Source organism: Buceros rhinoceros, unplaced genomic scaffold, assembly GCF_000710305.1.
Source record: "Buceros rhinoceros silvestris isolate BGI_N320 unplaced genomic scaffold, ASM71030v1 scaffold30227, whole genome shotgun sequence".
NCBI classification, from domain to species: domain Eukaryota; kingdom Metazoa; phylum Chordata; class Aves; order Bucerotiformes; family Bucerotidae; genus Buceros; species Buceros rhinoceros.
The window spans coordinates 1-9,045 of record NW_010420871.1 but is presented as its reverse complement, the minus strand read 5'-3'; positions in this window follow the sequence as shown (position 1 = coordinate 9,045).

The window sequence follows — 9,045 nt, the reverse complement described above, 5'->3', positions numbered from 1 at the left end:
CAAATTGATTGAAAAGAGTAGAGTGTTGGTTGTGTGGGGGGGGGGGAGGGGTTGTTTTGCAAAACAGATTTTGTAGTCAAGGCTATACTGGAAGACAAAATCCATGAAATGCAAATTTCCAAAGAGATTAACTGACTGCCTTGATTGCTTTCCAAGTGATTTTATTGTTCTGGAGTGTCATATTCAAAATAGGTGGTATGACACAGCATAAATATTCTGTAACAAACCAAGTCAAGGCAGTTCTGACCTTAGCTGTAGAAACTATAAATACTTTAAAAAAAAACTATAAATACTTTGGTAGAAAACTCTTTATTTGTCCAAAATTGCATGCGACTGAAAGACAAAATGGAAACCACATTCCAATGAATATGTAAGAAAATGTCTTCTGGATTTACCAATCTTCTGCTCACATTTACCAAAATACTATTTCACTTTTAATGTCATGTCTGGAAAACCCAGTTTCCTCAGGCCTCATAAAAAATTCTACCATGAAAACCAGAACAAAATACTAAGCTGACGTATGAGTAAATAGCCGTAGGTGCCAATTTTTGTCAAAGAAGAATCCGAGCTCACTTCAAAGAAAAAATCACCTTTGCCATAGGATATTACAGGGCAATTTTAATTGACAAGAGATGCTCAGAATTAATTCATTTGCTCTGCTCCTCGGCTGCTTTTGCTGAAGGGAAAAGAGGGGTCTGTTCAGTGTGACTCGTGGAGACTTGCTGAATATGCTTAGCAGTTACCACGGCATCGCAGCCATCAATCTGATTGCCACAGGACTGAATAAAATCGGCTGATGCTGAGAGAATGTCGCTGAAGAGCGGCCACTGGACGGAGCATGTTTCCACCTCGGGAAGGTTTTTCTCAGGCTTTTGAATCACGAGGTTCACACTTTCTCCAAGAGCAGCAAACCAGCTTATTACTTACTGGCTCGTGTCTGTGATTTGTAGGTATTATCTAACAGCCACTTTGCACCCAGTGTTCAATTTCATACGTAATTAAGTGTCATTTAAATGTTTAGCCCTAGTGTATGTTTACATGAAAATTAAAACCAATTTCACTTATTTACAATATGAACTTTGGCTTTGGGCACTGCCAAACAAGGGTTCATAGCCAAAAATTCAAAGAGGAGGTAAGTGAAGTTAATGAGAACGCTGGTAACAGCATTCCAGCCTCCTTTGGCTGCAAGATGAGTGGGGTGGGAAATGACAAATGTGTGAACCTTCCTTTAAAGATATTCAGAGTGTTTTCTGCACTGGTGCACAATAAAACTGGCGGTAACATTTTTACGGTTATGTTGTTAATTCTACGGATATAGGGTATGTTAAATTGCTGCCCACAATGGAACTGTTTACTGGGTGGATTTCTGATCAGTGTTACACGCCGATGAAGGAAGACACTAATGTTCAGCCTGTTCCATGTGAGGGATGGCAGTTCTCAAACATATGGTGATGGTGTACTTCGTGGCCTTTCAGCATGTAATAACAAGTGTAACACTGTGTAGGCAGTACATTTCACTTTCATGGCTCATTTATATATATCACTTGTTCCCAGCTTTCTCCTAGTGTTACTGAGGCATGTTTCAGATCCTGTTTACTGTTACATTATTTTCAATACGTAAAGTTTGATAAACCTTGTAAAAGTGCACTATATAAGCATCTGAAACAATTTCAATGTACTTCAGCTTTCATTAAAACATAATTATTATTGTAAATATTAAAGAATAATTTTACGTTAGAATACACAGACTCAAAATCTAAAACACTGCATATGGCAGTTCTCCAGAACTTCTGCAGGAGTTCTTGTTGACTGATGTGATGGAGTGAACTGCTTCATGTAATCAAAACACCTTAAACACTCCAGGTGTTTTAGGTGATGTTGTTGTTGTAGAGAATCATTGTGGCATAGATTTCTTCCATGAAAGAAATCACGACAAGCTCTCCTTTCTGTGGCCGGCTCACCACCAAAGTCAAAAGTCAAGGAATCCTGCTTTAAATTGCTATCTTTAATTACTGGTCCTCTGAAGCAAAATTTCAGCCTCAGAATATCTGTGATGATGTACGTACTGATGAGGTATCTGCTGCCTTAGCCAGTTTCTGCATGAATTACAATTTACGTAAACTGAGTCTAGCCTTTTTGGCACAAGGAAAACCTTCGGAACACAGCAGTATCAGCCAGACTTGACACATTAATAGCATCCCCTCTCTGGTCTCTAAAACACCTATACACAGATGTAGGAGGAATTCCTTTCTTCAGAAACTGGCACCTACAAGGCTAGTTTCTAAGGCCTCCCTTCACACCCCCTAATGCAGGGGATACACGAGGTGTGGATGGGCGAGGTTACAGATGGACCCCGCGGAGCTCCTGCACAGAACTATGCCATGGAAGCCAGATCCTTGTGGTATAGCATTGGGAAGGCATAAAGATTTAAAACCATTCAACAGCTTCTCATCTGGGGTATCAGACTCTGTTCCAGACCCTTTGGAGAACTTCAATAATATTTGCTCTCAGGTGACCGACAAACAACGCATGATCCATCCTGGAGGATTGAATTACACGGTCATCTCACTAATGTTTTAAGTCTGTGACTTGATAGTAGCGATGTACATATCTTGTTTTCTTCTGTATCATTGCGAAGATAGAGCAGAAGTGAAGAGTGTGTCCACGGCATGTCTCTGAAGTTAATACTTTTTGAATGGGTTTCTCTGTGAACTCGCGAGAAAATGTTTCATTTAAGCAGACAGACAATTAATTACAACAGTAAATACAGGGATTACAACATCTGAATCTGAAGCTAAAACATCACAGTGCATACTTGCTATGGGAAGAGGCAGCAAGGAGAGAGAATTCATATCCAGACCCCTGGGCATAAGATCATCTCTCCTCACCCTGCATCTGCTCTATTTCCCAGGAGACAGGATGAGGAACAAAATATCGAGCACAGGCAGTTCTGTTTCCTATTGATTTCTAGAGTGACTCTGCCCTTCTCAGCGCCACGTCCTCTCTGCCATCCATCTAGCCACAGGCATATCCACAGAAGCCATTTTCTGTAGAGACATAATGGGTCATTGGCACAGAAACGACAGAAACAGTTGTCACACACAGTAACATTTCCATTTCCCTTTCCCTTGGGGCAACTGTATTACCATTAATTCCCCAGCTCAGTGCAGCTGAGGACTGCCTTGGTTTGAATATCCTCTTAACTACAGCAGCCTTTAACAATGAAGAGCAGATGGAAAATGGCTTCCCATAAAAAATGAGAAATTCCAGTCAACCTTGGATGGCAACTGAATTTGGTGTAATTCCACGTACAGTATTAGTTGAGGAGAAGAGAAAAGCATTAACAGAAGAACTAAAATGGGGATAAGAGCTTGGCCATTGCTGTGGCATGTGCAGAAAAGGAATATATCGAGTGAAAGGGAGGTTACTGATAAATGAGACTTAGGAAGAATGATTGTCAATAGTGACCATGGCACAAACAGTTGCAGTACACTAGGCTCGAGAAAGATGCAGCAAATGGGAGCAGCGAAGGGCAAGTTCAATAATCAGGGAGATGTAGAATCTCTCTTAAAGGGATTAAGAGTTCAGTGTGTTTCACCAAGCAAATTGATGGTAAGGAGGGGAGAAAGGATTGGAGAATCTCCTAGACAGGTGAGTGGAGGAAGGACCAGCTAAAAGCGTTACCCAGGGAAGAATCTTCTTTCTCTACAATAATTTAATCAAACATCTAAAAGAGAAGTGTTACATATGAGGACCTCCTTAGAAATACAAACACGTAGAGAAATGGAGCTAATCACTAGCCAGGGAAAAGAGCTGGAAAGAAATGACAATTTGGCAGCACATCTCTATGTACCTTGAGACTGAGTGCTGGGTGAGTGCAGTTCTTGGGCGGGAAGGGCAAGATGCCTGCTTGTTTTTCAAGAGTTTGATAATTACATTTAGAAAAAGACCGGATGAGGTGGTCGTCTGTAGTGGCTTTTAGACTTTTGAGACTTAGCTCTCTTTCATGAGTAAGTACAAATTTCTGCCTGGAAGAGGTCACACATTGGCATTAGCATTTCTTGTGATTAGCGTATGCATGAGCTTTAACAAAAGCCAGCATCCCAAACCCCACAATTTCATTTATAAATGTATGTAGGTATCTTAGTGAGAATAAAGAGAGTACATCTTCTATATCTTCATGAGGAAGAAGCAGTTTCCCTGGTGCCAAGACAAGTTTATATCCCAGACCATGCCCCTGCCTAATGTTGGTTGGGAAAATTAATACCTTTCTTACACTTTAAGAGATTCCCTTCTAAAAAAAAAAAACCAAACTTCATCCTGGTAATAAAATTATCCCAGATTTACACTGATGTGTGACCAAAATTAAAGTCACAGACCTCACAGGTGATTTTTAGGGAAAAAACTCTTTCCATAATGAAACTCCGGAGAATTTTATGGGTAAAAGGTATCTAAAAGTCTCCTCTGCTGTGGAAAAAAAACTATGATGACTACCACGATTATCAAGGTAAGAGTCTCACCTAATAGCGAATAATCTGGCAGCAAAGCCTGGTGAGTTAGCAAATCTCCATAAAGGAATGCTGACAAACCACGTAGGGAACAAACACCACGTAGGTGTTCAAAAAAGGGAAGGGGATAATGTAAGTAGGACTAAAGCAGGCACTTGGAAATCAGTAGAGGTGATCCTTTTGTTCTCTGCTTTTCTCTAAGCGTTCCTGGGTTTGAACACGGACTAAAAAAAGATTTTGTGTTTGTAAGAGTGTTTGTTCTGTTTGTTGTCTTGTCGAATAAACTTTTTTCCTGTCAATGCTAGGCCTTATCCCAACAGGAAGGTAAAGAAAGGGAGCACAGTCATAGCTGGGAAGTAGAGATATGGGAGGGTGAAGGGAAGTACTGTACTACATGCTGAATGTCCTTACCCCAGGAGTGGTCAAGATTGTGATATTCTACTAACAGAGAGGATTTTTTAATTTTATTTCCTCTGAAGGATTTAATACACTTCTGCAATGGTTCAGTGACTGAGGTAGGTGAATACAGAAATAAATGTAACTCCCTGTGACTCGTATGCAGTGATTAGTAAGTCTCATAACCTTGAATGAGCAGCTGATACCTCAAGAGTGAATAAACTCACTGGAAAGTGAGAGTAGAGAGGAAGGAAAGGGGCATGAACGGAACACTTTTTCTTCACGTATAAGCACGAAAAGTCATGCAGAGTGAGTATGGAGAAGAGTCTTTCCAAGCTAGAAAGGTGCTGGTAGTCAACTCTCAGCTGACAGCTTCCTCACAGAAGCAAGGAAGAAAGTCGCTTCATCTTTCCATGAAATGAGAGGTATGGCAGAGATGAAGGAGGAACAGAAACTGCTGGCTGAGCAGAGTCAGTATGCACTGGTGTGAGCATTCCTTCGCAGAGGTGGGAACCTACTCCTCGAAAGCAGGGAGTACAGATACAAGTCTAATTCTCCTCATAGGCTCTCCTCTGCAAACCCTTAGACTGTTGGGAATTTTGATGCTTAAAAGCAGGGTCCTGGAAAACACTGCCAGTCTGTAAATTCATATAGTATAGTGTGTTACCCTTTGTCACGGGGTGCAATTCTTAGCTGCTTGAACACTTACTGCTTTGAAGACAACAGTGGAAACTGCGATGTATAAGTATAGCTGTGATGCTGAAATTGTGTAGTGTTTATGTTTACATGAATATTGACATGCAAATTCTCTAACAGTTTCTAGCTTTTGAGTGGTTACTTCAACTGTATTACCTGAGGTTTTAAAGTCTGTTTTTCATAACAGAACTTTTGAAAAGCTAATTGAATGGGCTTGAACATTTCAGTCAGTATCTTTTGGGCTTTAACAATAGCACAGCTCTGAAATAGCTGGGAGATGAAAATATTTCTAGTTTGCAAAAGGTTAATTCCAGCGCAAGCATCCTGCACTGTTTAAAAAAACAGCCACAGAAATTAACTAATGAAATGGTCTGTTAGGGGTTGAACTAACACTGCAGGCTTTCTTTCCTGCTTATCCCTCTGTGGATAGAGAACGGCAGGGAAAAGCACACTGGCTCGCATTTGTTACAGCTTCCTAGAAATCCTTATGACTCTGAAAAAGGAGAATTCACTTGCATGTAGATAAAGCTTACTTGGAAGCAGGATCACGATCAGTGTTTATTTTACTACTAGAACTTCAATGCCATGCCCAACAGTGGGTGCCTGATGGCATGTTCAGGCAGCTGGGCTAGGACAGTGAGTCAAGGCAAACAAAATACAGTCCTTCTGCTCCACAGTGCCTGAACTCCCTGATGACAAGGGAGCAGTAATTGCACATACGCACGGAGGAGTTAGGCTGAAGTTGTGTCTGGGACTGCATACCTGACACTGCTGACTCCTGAGCACTGGATTTTATCTTTTGCATAAAGGACGTTCTTGTAGGAAATACAGACTAAAAGCATATGCAACTGTCAAGTGATGGTGATGAAAAGCCAGACAGGTTGCTGAATCTGGCCCTTCAGTATTTATTACTGCCAGGATGCTTTTAAACAGCACTTTAGCAGCAGTTGAAATTATTCCAATGTAGTGCTTTATTGTAGGCCGTATTTACAAAATGAAGTAATAAATTTTATAGACTGCTGGATTAGATTTTAAAAACTTCTGTCTCTTTTGGAGGAAAGATCTTCTAAGCCAGGAGAATAATTCTTTTTAATAACAGTGGTAGAAAAACACGACCCATGCTTCTTAAATGAAGAGAACCCATATTTCTTAGCAGAGGTTTGCTCTATTTGTGGATGTCAGTTAAACCGAATCTTAGTGTGCTGCGTGTATTTCTCACACTGTTGCACTTCAAAAACCTCAGAGCTTTGCGCTGCGTTAGTTGGATTGTTCACTTTTTTCTCTCCCCCTGTGAATTGCAAACCTTCCTCTCTCTTCCGAGAGAGGAGAGACATGGGCATACTGAGAATAAAGAATCCAACACTGTAAATAATGTGTTTTGTGGTTTTGTTTTAATACCCACTCAGATGTCTGCAGAAAACCATGGTGACCTTGTTGGTGGCAGACAAATACACGAGAGACAGTGTGTCTAGATAAATTCATCCTAAAAGCAGGGCATGTGGTATAACTAGTTCCCTAAGAGAAGACGGAAATGTGGGCAGTAAATAGTTTTTACTGCTAGATTAACTTGGATAATTCTTATGCAGATGGGACAGGAAAAACAAGATCCAAGTGAGAAACACGGTATTTCAGGTCGGGCAGAAGCTTGAGGAAGCTGCACGCTCACCAAGCCCCTTTGTGTCCACCTTCTGCTGTGTGCTGTAACCAGAGGGGAGTAACACCGCACTTGAGTTCCATTGAGCTCATCAACCTTCCTGCAGGAGGGAGCTTACAGCGTGTGCTGCTGCGTATGTGGGAAATCGCCAGTGTGCTCACACTTGATTAGCCAGCACACCATGAATCCGGGTCACAGCCGGAGTAGCTGCTTTGTTCAGGGATGCTCAGATCCCTCGGGTAAGCAGCTAATTGCAGGAAATCTTTTAAAGTGAATGTGTGATAGGAAGAAAGCAATGAATATTGTTTATTCAAAAGACAGGAGTGGTTCCTTTGAATCAGTTCTCCTGCATAATTATGTAATTAGGGCATGTTCTATTTTTAATTAAATATATTGCATATTCATGAAAATTCTCTGAACCTGCAGACCAATTGGCATGACTCTTCCTTTTAAAATGTAGTTTGTATAAAGGAATGCCCTTCAATCTTTTTTCCCTTTCATAATACTGTACAAACACATATTTCACATTATTATACATCGTTAGCCTGCACTGCCTGTTGAAACTACATTATGGTGATAAATCATTAGTACCAAATTGCCAGAGAAATGTACTAAACGGGGATAAAGGACACAAGAAGCTGCTGCTCTGAAATACTCATTCACTGCTGGGTTTTTGGTTGGGCAGCTTGACCAGTGTAAGAAATCAATCAGCAGAAGTATTCAGAAATGGTTCAGCTTTTCAAAGGCAGCAGTGACTCTGTATTTGTCGTCCGCAGACAGTCCATGTTCCCCTAACTTTGTTTCTTGTGGGTTTCTGTGACACTTCCTGTTCTTCTGCCTCTTTGACAACAGCATTAGCTTTGATTCCTCTTCCCTCTTCCTGCTTCTTTTTAGGAGTCTTGCTTTCCCACCTGGCTCTTGTTCTCTCCCCTGCCATTTTGCAGACTGGCTCAATGCTGGGTGTGAGGGTGAACAGGTGTAAGCTCTGACAGCCTTCCGTATTCTAGACATCGGCATTTGGGTGAGGCTGCACATTTTGATTTACCACTATTCCTCCGCAGGTTTCCATTAGCTTATGATTCGTACCCTGTACGCACTGCAGGAGTTTCAGACTAGATGATTGCTGTAGGTCCCCTCCAACTGAACTACTGTGTTCTGCTGTGTGTGGAGCTGGGATGATAATGCACCATAATACTCTGCTCAGATGTTAATAATGCTTTGAAACAGTTAGGCAGGCTGTCACCGCTCCCTGATGATTTCCAATGTAAGTTTTACTGTTTTGCAGTATTTAACTGTCATTTTCACCTCAGACCTCAATTCCTTCCATTTTTCATGTCTGGGCTTTACTTCTGCCTAGTGGAACATAAGGCAACATGAAGAAAACACTGTGACTGCTCCTTCTTCTCTAGCAAGATTGGGAATGAAACTGGAAGCTGCAAAGCAATAGTTGCAACAAGCGCCACCAAGTTCTCATGAAGTCTTACTTGTTATGTGTAAACCTGTGCAAGAGTAGGCATCTTTCACTTCCTTCAAGGTGGAGCAAAGACAAGGGCGTTAAACATACTAACAGCACGTAGTTACCCCTAAAGGGAGGGGAGACGACACCTCGCCTTCACCACAGGATTTGTCCTTCAGCCTCAGTTTCCCTCGTGTCTCTGGCACCAGGGGCCGGCATCTGTCCCGCAGGCGTTCAGCGGGGGCGGGAGCACTGCCTTTACCGCTCCTACTGTCAGAAACCCCCGAACCCCTTCCAGGCCGCTCGGAACACCACCACGAAAAGCACCTGCGGTG